Below are 13071 nucleotides of genomic sequence, written 5' to 3'. Positions count from 1 at the left end.
GCATGATGGCACACATGGTAATCCCTGAATTCTGGAGGCTCAGGTATGAGAACTGTGACCTTCAGGCCGGCCTGGGATGTGTACTGAGACCATCTTTCAATAGAGACAACACAATAGCAAGTACTGGGTGGTGGCAGTGGCTCACAGCGACTTTAATCCCAGCACAGAGGCAGGTAGTCTCTTGCATTCAAGGCCAGGCTGATCTACAGAGTGAGTTCTAGAACAGCCAGGGCTATTCTCAAAAACCCAACCAAACAAAACAAAGAACAAACAAGCCAATAATAGCAAGAAACTGTCCTCTTGCCTCCTAATTCCTACTCTCCCCTCCTCTTCAAAGGAGCACTGTCCTGACTTTTAACACCACAGATTGCTATTTCCTATTCATCTACAATGAGGTGTATCCAACTTTTTAAATTAAAACAGTAAAGACTGATTTATTTCATTTAATTTATGTATGTGAGTGTTTTACCCGCATGTAGGTGCACCACTTGTATGCCAGGTGCCCTCAGAGGTCAAAGAGGGTTTTCGATCCGCTGGGACTACACTCACATATGGTTTTAACCCACCACAGGAGTGCCAGGAACCAAACCTGCGGGCCTCTGCAAGAACAAGTGCTCGGAGCCACCCAGCTGTTTTTCTAGTGCCGATGTGTCCAGCTTTTTGACACCTTTTTGACATAATAACGTGTTATCTTAAAAGGTTGCACTTGAGAGGCATGCAGATAAGTAGCAATAACAATTTTTAAAAAGGTGACCCCTCCAAAAAATTGTTTAAGTTTTAAAGTAAGTTTCTGATTTTACATTTATCTACATTCATAGTTATCCTAGGGTGCATGTAGCCTATAGGCTGCAGGTTGGACACATGTGATAAATTTCTTTTGTGTCTGTGTCTCCCATTTCACAGCATTCTGATAATAAATCTGTATTCTTGCATGTGACTACAGTTTATAAATTCTCATAATATAAAATTCCATTGTATGACTACAGCAAAACATGTTCACTTTTTTTGTGATGGTCATTGGGTTATTTCTGAGTTTCAAAGTCTTAACAGTAGTAATTCTTACACAAATACCTAGGTAAATATATTTACATTTTTTCTTATATTCACCTCCCAAGAAGAGTTATTGGATCATAAGAGATCATGTATTTTGCTTTACTAAATACCACTTGCATGGCTTGCTTGGGCTATCATAATAAAGTACCACCACTAATGCAGTTAACAGAAAAATGTATTATCTCTCACTCTCTAGAGGTTAGCAGTCCAAAATCAAGGTTTTGGCCAAGTTGATGTTTTCTGAGGGCTGTGAAGAAAAGATCTATCATAACCTTTCCCATTTTTGAAACTTTATATTTATTTATTTGCTGTGTCTGTGTGGGTGTGCTCACTGGCACACACATGCAGGTCAAAAGACAACTTGGGGGAGTTGGTTCTCCCCTACCAGTGGGTCCTGGGGATCGAACTCAGACCATATGTTTTTATAATTTTATTTATTTATAGTTTTGGGTTTTTTTTAATTGTTGTTGTTGTTTTTAACATATGAATGTTCTGTCTGCTTATATGCCTACGTGCCAGAAGAGGGCATCAGATCCCATTATAGATGATTGTGAGCCACCATGTGGGTGCTGGGAATTTAACTCAGGTCCTCTGGAAGAGCAGCCAGTGCTCTTAACCGCTGAGCCATCTCTCCAGCTCTTTATATTTGTAAAAAAAAAATCACGTTTATTTATTTTCTTGTGCATGAGTGTACATGTGTGCTATGGTGCACATGTGGGGGTCACAGGATGCCTTCTGGGAATCTTTTTCTCTCCTTCCACCATGGGGAACCTGGGCGTCCAACTTCCGGGTCAGGATTGATAGCAGCTGCTTTTACTCTTATTTATCTTTTACTCACTTTTCCTCCCCCTTTTAAAATTCTAAAAATCATATTGATTTTTAGATTTTACTTTCTCTCTCTCTCTCTCTCTCTCTCTCTCTCTTTCTCTCTCTCTCTCTCTCTCTCTCTCTCTCTCTCTCTCTCTCTCTCTCTCTCTCTATGTGTGTACACATAAGTGTATCTATGCCATGGGTCGTATGTGGAGGTCAGAGGACAGTTTGCTGCTGTTGTTCCTTTCCTTCTATCATATGGGTCACAGGGATGGAACTCAGGTTGCTCGGCTTGGTGGCAAGCACCTTAACCACTGAGCCATTCCTCCAGAACCCAAAATTCCCCCATTTTAGTGCCATTTCAAGTAGTTTTTACCAGTAGTATTTTTTTTTTAAAGATTTATTCTATTTATTATATAAACAGTGTTCTTTCTGCAAGTTTGCCTGTACACCAGAAGAGGGCATCAGATCTCATTTCAGATGGTTGTGAGCCACCATGTGGTTGCTGGGAATTGAACTCAGGACCTCTGGAAGAGCAGTCAGTGCTCTTAACCTCTGAGCCATCTCTCCAGCCCCCAGTAGTATTTTTATGGTTTGCATTTTTTGCACATCTTTTTTTTTAGAAATCTGTGCCTGCTGCCCAGTAATGAAGAGGATAGGCTGCATGCCACCTGTCTTGGCTTAAGAATGGTTTTATTAATGAGAATAAGAACATATTTATGTAAGGGGACCTAAATTGTACAGAAACAATATGGCACCTGCTATCTTATTATCTGGAGATCCAGAAAAATGGGTAACACTCTCCACTATGATTCCAAAGACCTGAGAACCAGGGAACTCATGGCAGAAATCCTGCCTCCGAATCCTGGATAACCAGGAGCTCCCTTGTCCAAGGCAGGACATGATGGGAATCCCAGATTCAGTGGAAGGACAAGTTTTTGCCAGTAGTTTCTTTTAAAATGTTTATGTTTTTACTTTTCACATCAATTAGATTTACAGTTCACTTGGAATAATTTTATTCCTGGTACGAAGTAAAGGTCACAATTACTTTTTCATTTCCTTTTGCATGTGCACATCCAGTTGCTCGTCCTCAATCTACTGAGAAGGCTGAGTTAGCCCGCTGGTATGTAGTGACATCACTGTCATAAATCAGGCTCCTCTTTCTAGGTGAGTGCTGCTGTCTAACAGAGTGTTCTGCCAGGATGGAAAGGTTCTGTACAGAGACAAGCCAATCAATACCCATTTTAGCAACCTGTGGTTATTGGATTCGAAAAATATAGCTAATGCAAGTAAAGTGGGCATTTTAAATGTTGGCTAGCTGGAATTAATTTAAATTTAAATCTGAAGAGTAATAGGTATCATCTGGCTATGACGTGTTATAATGCAGTTGTACATTTATTCTATTTATCTGTTAGGTGCCTTTTTTAAAATTTATTTTTCATTTTGTGTGTGTGTGTGTGTGTGTGTGTGTGTGTGTGTGTGTGTGTGTGCGCGTGCGCGCGCGCGCACACGTGCGTGCACGCCTGTGCTCATGCCTGGAGGTGAGAGGAAAATATTGGATAGCCTGCCTTATCATAGTCCTTTGAGAGACTGCCTCTCATTGAACCTGGAGCTAGACTGGGAGATAGTAAGTCCCAGCCATCCTCCTGCCTCTGTCCCCGACAGCTCTGACTGACAGACAGTCTCTTACGTAGGTTCAGGGATCTGGACTCTGGTCCTCAGGCTTGTAGAGCATGTGCTCTTCTCCACTGAGCCCTCTCTTTAGGCCGCCACTTTTAGTTTTAATTATTTTATTTTTATTTATGTATATGCCTGCATGTCTGTGTATATGACATGTATGTGCATGTGCCCAAGGTGGCCAGAAGAGAGTATCAGATTTCTTGGAGCTGGAGTTAAAAACAGTTGTTGGCTGCTTGGGTGGAGGGAACTCAGGTCCTCTGCAAGAGCAGGAAGTACTCCTAACTGCTGAGCTATCTCTCCAGACTTTGTTTTTAATCTTAATATTAATTTTATTTATTTTAATTATCAAGGAAGGCACATGTGCCATTACATGAGTGTAGATGTCAGAGGACAACTTTGTGGAATTGGTTCTTTCTTTCCACCTTTTTTTGTTTGTTTGTATTTTTGTTTTTTGAGACAGGCTTTCTCTGTGTAGTTTTGGAGCCCGTCCTGGAACTGGCTCTGTAGACCAGGCTGGCCTCGAACTCACAGAGATCGGCCTGCCTCTGCCTCCCAAGCCTTAATCCTTCTGGGATTAATCCTTCCACCTTTTTATACATAGGTTCCAGGGATTGAACTCAGGTCACTAAGTTTGCATGGCCAATAGTTTTGCCTGCCTGGCCTAGCCTCCAGTTTGGTACCTTTCCTCTTCCCAAGCAGTCCCCATTCTACTTTATTTTGTTTGTTTGTTTTTTGAGACAGGGTTTCTCTGTGTAGCTTTGTGCCTTACCTGGAACTCACTCTGTAGCCCAGGCTGGCTTTGAACTCACAGAGATCCGTCTGGCTCTGCCTCCCAAGTGCTGGGATTAAAGGCGTGCGCCACCACTGCCCTGCCTGCTTTTTATGTAGATTCTGCATGTGAAAGAAGTCATGTGGTCTTTACTTTTTTCAGTTGTGCTTATTTTGCTTAGCATGGTAACCTCCAGTTCCATCATTTTCCTGCAAATGACATATGTTTGGTGTTTGTGATTTAAAACTGCATTATGCTTACAGACCACACTTCCTTTACCATTTCAGATGTTGCAGGGCACCTGGGCTGATTTTGTGACTTGGCTATTGTGAATAGTGTTTCCGTAAAATTGACTGTGCATTTATCTTTCCTGTCTGCTATCTTTGGCTCTTTCAGTTCTGTACCCAGATTTGGAAGATCTGGACCATACCAGGATTATATTTTTAGTTCTGCAGAGTTTTGGTTAATTAAGTGATTTTGAGAGGGGATCACACTATGTCTGTCACCCAATCTGGTCTGGAACTTGCCATGTAGCCATGGCTGAACTCAACCCATGGTCCTCCTACCCACTAGCATTACAGATATGTACCATGATGCTGACTGTACTGTTAGTACTTTGAGGAGCCTCCATAGTATCTGCACTAGTTATATTCCTACTAACGTTGTATAGTTCTCCATGTCCTGCACATCCTCAGCAGCCTTTGATTGCTTGATGATAGACATTCTGTTTGTCCGATGCTTTTCTTTTCTCTCTGGCTTTGGAGAACTCTGTTCCGTGTGGTTCCAACTTGCATTCACAGTCCCACAAAGGAAAGTTTAATTGCAACGTCTTTTCCCACAAGCCCATAATTTCTGTACTCTACAATGACTAGGTCTTTCATATCAACAACCACAGTTATTCCTGGGAAATCAATATATTTGATTGTTATAAATTATCTTTCTGTTGTAATTTTTTTCTATTCTCTCATTATCCAGAAGTTTTAGTTGGTATGGTTTCCTTTGCTCTTCTTGACTTGGTGATACTAGCTAGGCATTCACATTCAAGATTTTACAGTTGTTACCTGTTCCAGTATCTTTTTAAAGAACCACATTCATACTTGGTTTGTGTGTATGCATGCACTTGCCACAATGTACTATCCAGGTCAGAGGACAACTTTCGTTCTCTCTTTCCACGATGTGGCATCTTGGGTCTCAGGCTAGGGTCATCAGGCTTGGCAGCAAGTGACTTGACTCGGTGAGCCATCTGGCCAGCTCCAGTGTGGTCTTTGTTCCGCCCGTACTCCCTGGACTCTGTTACATCAGTGTTAGCCCTTCCTTCAGTGTCCTCTCCGTCGCCTCCCCTGTTTAGTTTTAGTTTTTGCTTCTGTGTGTATATAAGCATGTGTGTAGCTGCGCCTCCTCTGTCTTCGCCTATTTGTGTGCATTTCACACGCACTCTGTGTGCTCACCTCACTCTGCTTTACTGCCTTTTGCTGCTCTTGTCCTGAGAAGGACACTACTGGTGCTTGTGACACTAGAACCACTCGGTTTTTGCTGCTCACATGGGAGAGCTGGGTTATTAAATATTCTCTGCACAGGACACTTGCCATCACACCAGGCTTCGGGAAGCATGATGCAGACGTTCATAGGGGAAGTGTTGAAGGCTTGGCTGGTTTCTGTGTCCAGCTGAGGGATTAGCTGACTAACGTCAAGGAACAGTCAGTCCTTCCCTTTCCTGCAGTTAGAGAATAGGAGCATTGTGAACTTCGCTCTTCCTCCAGCATTGTGCTTTTAGATCCTAGCATATCCAGTTCGAGTCTGCTGGGTCTTGTTCCGTGTCATATTTTTTTTTTTTTTTTTTTTTTTTTGGTTTTTCAAGACAGGGTTTCTCTGTGTAGCTTTGCGCCTTTCCTGGGACTCACTTGGTAGTCCAGGCTGGCCTCGAACTCACAGAGATCCGCCTGCCTCTGCCTCCCGAGTGCTGGGATTAAAGGCGTGCGCCACCACCGCCCGGCTTCCGTGTCATATTTTAGCTCTGCTTTGATTTCTGTATAAATTTAGAACATTTTTATTTATATACTCTTTGAAGGCTACTTTGTTTTTTGTTGCTCTATATACTTTATTTCTCAATGTTCTAGTTTGCTTTCTGTTGCTGTGATAAAACAGTTGGACTGAAAGCAATTTATAGGAGGAAAAGGTTTATTTGAATGACACTTCCAGGGCTCTCCTACATAATTAATAACACGCCCCCACACACCCCCACACATCACGCACATGCACACACAGGCCAGTCTGATCAGGCAGTGCTTCAGTTATAACCCTTCTTCAGTGATGTATTCTTAAGGATGTATCAACTCGACAGTGAAAACTAGGATACCTAATGTATTTTCTGGTTACATAAATTTTCTCAGTAATTAAGAATCTTATTGTATAGAAAACTCAATGATTAGTAAGTTCTCATAATGAAGTCAGCAAAACTGAGAACTTCCCTTGGGCTTTCCCAGGTCAGCCATGTAACATAAATATCAAATTCACTTTCAGGGAAACTTAGGGTTGTGATTTTGATACTTTGTTTTCGTCAGACATGATCTGCTATAGCCCAGGCTAGCCTTGAACTTTCTATGTAGCTCAGGACAGGTCTTGTCTTTCTGACCTGCCAACTCTGCCTCCCAAGTGCTAGGCTCTCTCATATGGTCACTACTTTAGCATTTTACAATTCTGAATTTTGATTACCAAATCATGTGAGATGGATTTGCTTTTTTGACTTAAACTTTAGATAAGGGTTAATTTAATAAAATTCTCTGGTTTTCTGTGTGTACTTTTAAAGGTTCTGATAGGTTTTGTAACCACAAAATATGTCCATCAACCACATTACACCTGTTCCTAATCAACTCTTCCCCTAAATTTGGCAACCTTGCCCTGACTTCTTTCACCACAGTGTTTTTCTTTTCCTTTTTATTTTTGGTTTTTTGAGACAGGGTTTCTCTGTGTAGTTTTGGTGCCTGTCCTGGATCTCACTCTGTAGACCAGGCTGGCCTCGAACTCACAGAGATCCATCTGGCTCTGCCTCCCTAGTGCTGGGATCAAAGGCGTGTGCCACCGCCGCCTGGCAATGTGTTTTTCTTTTTAATAACATTTTTGTTTAGTGTGTGCAGTGTTTTGAACAAGAATAGCCCCCATAGGCTAATATTTTTGAAGACTGGGTTCCCAGTAGGTGGACTGTTTAGAAAGGATTGGGAGGTGTGGCTTTGGAGGAGGTGTGTCACTAGGGGTAGGCTCTGAGGTTTTGAAAGTCCATGCCAGGCCCACTCTGTGTGTGTGTGTGTGTGTGTGTGTGTGTGTGTGTGTGTGTGTGTGTGTGTGTGTGTGTCTGTGCACATCTTATGCTTCTCAGTCAGATTTATGCTTATCTAAATCAGATGTAAGCTCTCAGCTACTGTTCCATTTCCATGCCTCTGTACCATAACATTCCCAACATGATGATCATGGTTTAACCCTCCGAAACTGTAAGGAAGTCCCCAAATAAATGCTTTCTTTTCTAACTTTGGTCATGGTGTCTCTTCGTGGAAATAAAAAAAAATAAAAAAAAAAAATAAGACAGCCAGCTCCCTGCTTTTCCTCCACAGTGATCAGTGTTTCTTTCTCACTTCCCATTTTGGCAGTCTAGGAGCATAGTGTGCCTTGGTGGAAATCCTTATGCCTCTCTTTTTCTTGATTTGCCATTGGCTAACATTTTCTTTTTTTCTGTAAGTTGCAACTTATTTATTTATTTCTGTTGCTTAAGGCAGTGTCTTATGTAGGTCAGGCTGGCCCAAACTTGCTATTTAGTGGATGGACCTTAAACTCTAATCCTACTGGCTTGACTTCCAAAATCCTGAGATATAGGAAGCTGTGATTCAACTGCCAGTACGCTGATGTTTAAGTTGGTCACACCCATCATTTTCCAGGAAAAAGAAACTAAGACCCATTTCACATTTTGAATGTGTCAGCCTTCTATTTGCTTTCAAAACTTTGCTGAATGAAGGCCAGTGTTAACAGTCAGCTACTTGAGAATACTGATTATTAGCAATTTTTTCCACCAGTCATTTTCTGATTTTCCAATTGTGCCCCTAGACAATGTATCAGTTGTATTACAATTAAGATCACCCACAATATGTATTTAAATAATACGTATTTAAGTACTATGGGTGATATTTTATTTGTGCTGAAATGTGATTTTATTTGTATGTTAAAAAATGAAGTTGCCTGGGGGTCAGAGCTAATAGCAAGCCATTTAGCAGAAGTCTGGCAGTGGTAGCACACACCCTTAATCCCGATCACATGACAGGCAGATCTCTGTAAGTTCAAGGATACAGCCAGCATGGAGACACACAGGAAGTAGGTCTCTTTCTCAGGGAAGGACGGCAGCAGAATGGGGTGGCAAGAAGGCGGTCTTGGTCTCAGCTCTTGGCTACTGCTCTCTGACCTCTGGGCTTTAACTCAGCATTTGGCTCTGTGGTTAAAATTCTGACTCCGTGTTGATCTGTTCTGCACTAAGACTTTCAATTCGTTTTCTGCTCTGGGTACTTGCTCTGGAAGGTTCTAGACCCTCTAGGAAGCGCTAACTTGGACCCCACTTGTCCTTTCTTGTTTGGAGGGTACACTCCTGCTCTAGGGTTAGTCTCCCCTGACCAGCCACTGTTCCCAGCTCTCTCCAGTTTTCCATTTGGCTCTGCCTTGGTAGCTGCACTGGGCACAGCAGGCACCACGAAACTGGACTGAACTTCATTTCAGTTATGTGTGTTTATCTGTGACTTGTCTGCTGACATTTCATTTATTTATCAGTTTTTCCAGTGGCCCCCTGAGCCCCTGTACCCCTGCTTTCTCTCTCTTTGATTATAGAGGCAAATGCTTCTTTATGTGTAAACTCATGACAAAGTTTTTAACTAAATCTTTATCTCTCCCCAGGCAGTGGTGGCACACACCTTTAATCCCAACACATGAGAGGCAGAGACTGACAGAGCTCTGTGAGTTTGAAGCGAGGTGGTGTACAGAGCAAGTTCCAGGACAGCCAGGGCTACACAGGGAAACCCTGTCTATAAATAAATAAATAAATAAATAAATAAATAAATAAATAAATAAAAATTTTTTTAATCTCTCCATGATAACTTTTTTCTTTAAAAAAAAATTTTTTCAGTCTGGTATGGTGGCACACACCTTTAATTCTAGCACTTGGGAAGCAGAGGCAGGCAGAGCTCTATGAATTCAAAGACAGCCTGATCTGGTCTACATAGTGAGTTCCAGGACAGCCAGAACTACACAGTGAGACCCTGTCTCAAAAAACCAAAAAATTAAAATAAAAAATAATAGTTTTTTTTTCCTTTGTTTTTTATGTTTCCTTCTCTTTTCCTTTTTTGGTTTAGCTTTCCTCCCAACACCAGTTAAGGAGAAGTATACGTTTCCTGATCTTGTTAGTTGCAAGGGCCCCTTGCAGAAGACACAGCTGTGGTCTATTCTGACACCTTGTCTTTAGTGTATTCCTTTCAGGAGTATTTAGGGCTATCAACTATATATCTCCTGAATCAAAAGAAATTGACACTTCTAGGGTAGCCAGGTGGGTAAAACTTATCTGTGCCATTGAACCTTGCCTCCTTGACTGGGTCTAGGCACATTCTGGCTTCCAGCTCTCCAAGTCCTCTGTTATTGCAAAGAAAGTCTCTGAACTTGGCAATGGTGGTAACTCCCAAGCTTGGATCTGTGACCCACTGGGTTTTGTATTGTTTTGCTTTGTTTCCCTCATGTGTATAGCCAAAAGTATTCTTCTTTGTTTTTTAAATTATAATACTTAATTTTTTATGTATGTGTGTCTCCATATACATGTGCATGAAAGCATTCAGTGGCAATTGTGTGTAAGTCAGAGGACAACTTGTGGGCTTGGTTCTGTCCTTCCACTATGTCCATCTTAGGGATTGTACTTATAGCACCAGGTGTGGCTGTGAGTGCTTTTATACTGAGCTGCCTTGCAGTCCAATATTTAATATTGTTGTAACTGTCTTCCTGTTCTATCATTTATAGTTTTAGATACTCTTAGATTTCAAAGATGATCCGTAGCCATGCTTCAGATCTTTCCACCTCTGCTCCACCATGCTCAGTATGAAGTGAATTATGGAATTATTGAACAGCTATTTCTGTGTACATATTTAGGTTTACATGTTTGTATTTGTGAGTATATGTGATTGAGAAACAATCTATGAATTTTTAGCACACAGTTGAACAAAATTTGTTATTTATTTACATCTGAGGAGACAGAAGAAGCCTGTCTGTCCCTGAAAGACTTGATACAAGGTTTGATGTTGCATCCTGTGATGTTGCCTTCATCCTTAGCTTTTGTGTGTAGATATCACCTGACATAAAATGTATTTTCACTTCTTCTGGAAGTACTGGTGGGGTAATTTAATTTTATTTCTCTGTCTACATAGAGAAGACTTTAGCGCTTGTTCAAAAATATAAGGGAATCATTTATAGTAACTCTGGGCCCTGGAATGGATCACTGATGATGAACTAACTTCCTTTATTTTTTTTCCTTTTCTCCTAAAGTTGAAGTTTTCTGTTACATTTAAGTGTAGTGCTGTAATCCTTATTTGTTTGGTGGGAAACATTCAATTTTGAAGCATTTGGTGATTTTATTACAAAAAAAAAGATCCTTTGTTAAATTATTTTAATATTAAGGCATTAATTTTCCTCCCTATCATTTGAATTTAATAATCTAAGGATAATTAGGATAAGTATGAGTGACATTCAAGTATGACTCTTAATATGTGGAAGAAGTAATTTTGGAAAAAATGTATTAATTGATTGCATGCAGTCTGAATCGTGTCATTGATAAGAAACCAAATCCTCGCACTCTAAACAATCGTTTTGTAGAATGACTTCATTTTTTTCCCTCGTCCCCAAGCAGTATAGAACTTCACAGAGTGTCTAGTGAGAGATTTGGCTTCCTGTTTCTGAAAGCCTTGTTGACGCATACGTCAGAAATTGTGAGTGTGTGATGTACGCATGTGTATACACATGTTTGAGGGTGCAGGTATGCATGGTGGAGTCCAGAAAGCAACACTAGGAATCTTTCTCTCTCTCTCTCTTACTCACTCTCCATCTTGTGCTTTGAGACAGAGTTTCTCACTAAACCTGGACTCTGCTAAACTGGCTGCCCTGCATGCCCCTGTACCCTCCTGCCTCCGCCTCTCCAGTGCTGGGATTACGGACATCTTTGCTTTACTTGTTTTTCATATCAGTACTGGGGATCCAAAATTAGGTCCTTATACTTTTAGAGCAAGCGCTTCACTTACTGAACTGTCTCTTCAGTCCCCATAATTCTACTTTTTAATAAGTGAACTTAATACTGTTTTTTTAATCTCCTTCATTAGACTTTTGTTCTTTTTTTTTAACTTCTTGTTAGGAAATAGCCTTCTTTAATTCTGTAATCTACAAATTTAAGGAATAATATTAAATTATATTGAACATACATAGCTTTTTGTTGAGAATACATATGAGAGCAAAATGAGAAAACAACACCCTCACCTAATGGCTTAAATGTCTCTATAGAGAGATATAGACCTATCCTTCCAGTAAGGATGTCTCTGAAAGTGTATGTTACACAATGGTTAGAAAGGGGAAATTGTGCCAACTACTTTGGAAAGCAGATTGACTATTTCTACTGTACATTGGTCAGTATGTTCTGAAATCCAGTAGTTCATCTCTCTGAGTTTATTGGAGTATATATATGTTTACCAAAAAATTGTTCATAGTAGCACTGTTCATAATAGCTACCTAAACTGTCCATTAGTAGAAAATAGGGAGTAGTTGTGATATGTTACATAATGGAAAACTTATATCAATGAGAACAAAATAGTTGTATGGATCCTCAACACCACAAAAATGTGTGTGGGAAATCGGGCGTGGTGGCACAGACCTTTAATCCCAACACTCAGGAGGCAGAGCCAGGTGGATCTAAGTGAGTTCGAGGCCAGCCTGGTTTACAGAGTGAGTTCCAGGACAGGCTCCAAAGCTATACAGATAAACCTTGTCTTGCAAAAAAAAAAAGAGTGGTGGTGTGGGCCAAGAGGTGGGGGATGGTGTTGCTATTTTAAGGCAAGGTCTTTCTATGTAGCTCTGGCTGTCCTGGAACTCACTATGTAGATCAAGCTGGCCTTGAACTCATAGAGATCCACCTGGCTCTGCCTCCCAAGTGCTGGGATTAAAGACCTGCACCACTACCCAACTTTTTTTTTTTTTTAAAGAATATTATAATCTTGAAACAAAGGTAATATATATTACCTACGTTTTATGGAATAGTGCTACTTACTACTTTTAGAGTATTGAATGCCGTGTGTACCATAAAATTGACCTGCAAATGAAATGTCTTTTACCAACATCCAATTTTAACTTATATAAAGACTTTGAACTGTTTGTATACACATATATTTGGGGTGGGGGTGAGTTGTCATTACGAAGTGTGTTGCTACTGGACTGTTTGATACTTAATATATACAATTGAAAGATAAATAGGATTCCTTTTGATAAGTTCCATAAAATACTGACATTCACAAAGACAGAAAATAAGTGTTTATCTGGGGCAAGAGAAGAAGCCCTGCAGAGTTAAGACAGAAGGTTTAATAGATGGCTTGTAACAGTAATTGCACAGTAAAGTAGACGTGGCTAATGGCATGGAACTGCGAACTTGAAGGAATTGAAATAGAAGGCTTTAGGTGTATTTTACCGCAGTAGGAATCTGTGAGTCTACC

General features: G+C 40.6%; 1 protein-coding gene across 5 annotated transcripts in view; it reads left to right on the top strand.

Annotated features, from left to right (window-relative positions):
* Zranb3 (zinc finger RANBP2-type containing 3) overlaps positions 1 to 13071 on the top strand; it is a 164034-nt gene that overhangs the window by 13758 nt on the left and 137205 nt on the right. The window contains exon 2 of one of the 5 annotated variants that reach the window (XM_076547288.1): positions 2944 to 3030. The exons of the other annotated variants lie outside the window; for them this stretch is intronic. The gene's annotated coding sequence lies outside the window, so the exon portion shown is untranslated. The remainder of the gene's footprint in view (positions 1 to 2943; positions 3031 to 13071) is intronic. 5 annotated transcript variants of the gene reach the window in all.

The sequence above is a fragment of the Peromyscus maniculatus genome, chromosome 11 (genome assembly GCF_049852395.1).
Source record: "Peromyscus maniculatus bairdii isolate BWxNUB_F1_BW_parent chromosome 11, HU_Pman_BW_mat_3.1, whole genome shotgun sequence".
In the NCBI taxonomy this organism is placed as follows: Eukaryota; Metazoa; Chordata; class Mammalia; order Rodentia; family Cricetidae; genus Peromyscus; species Peromyscus maniculatus.
The sequence above is the reverse complement of the archived record's forward strand: the minus strand, read 5'-3'. Positions and strand labels throughout refer to the sequence as shown.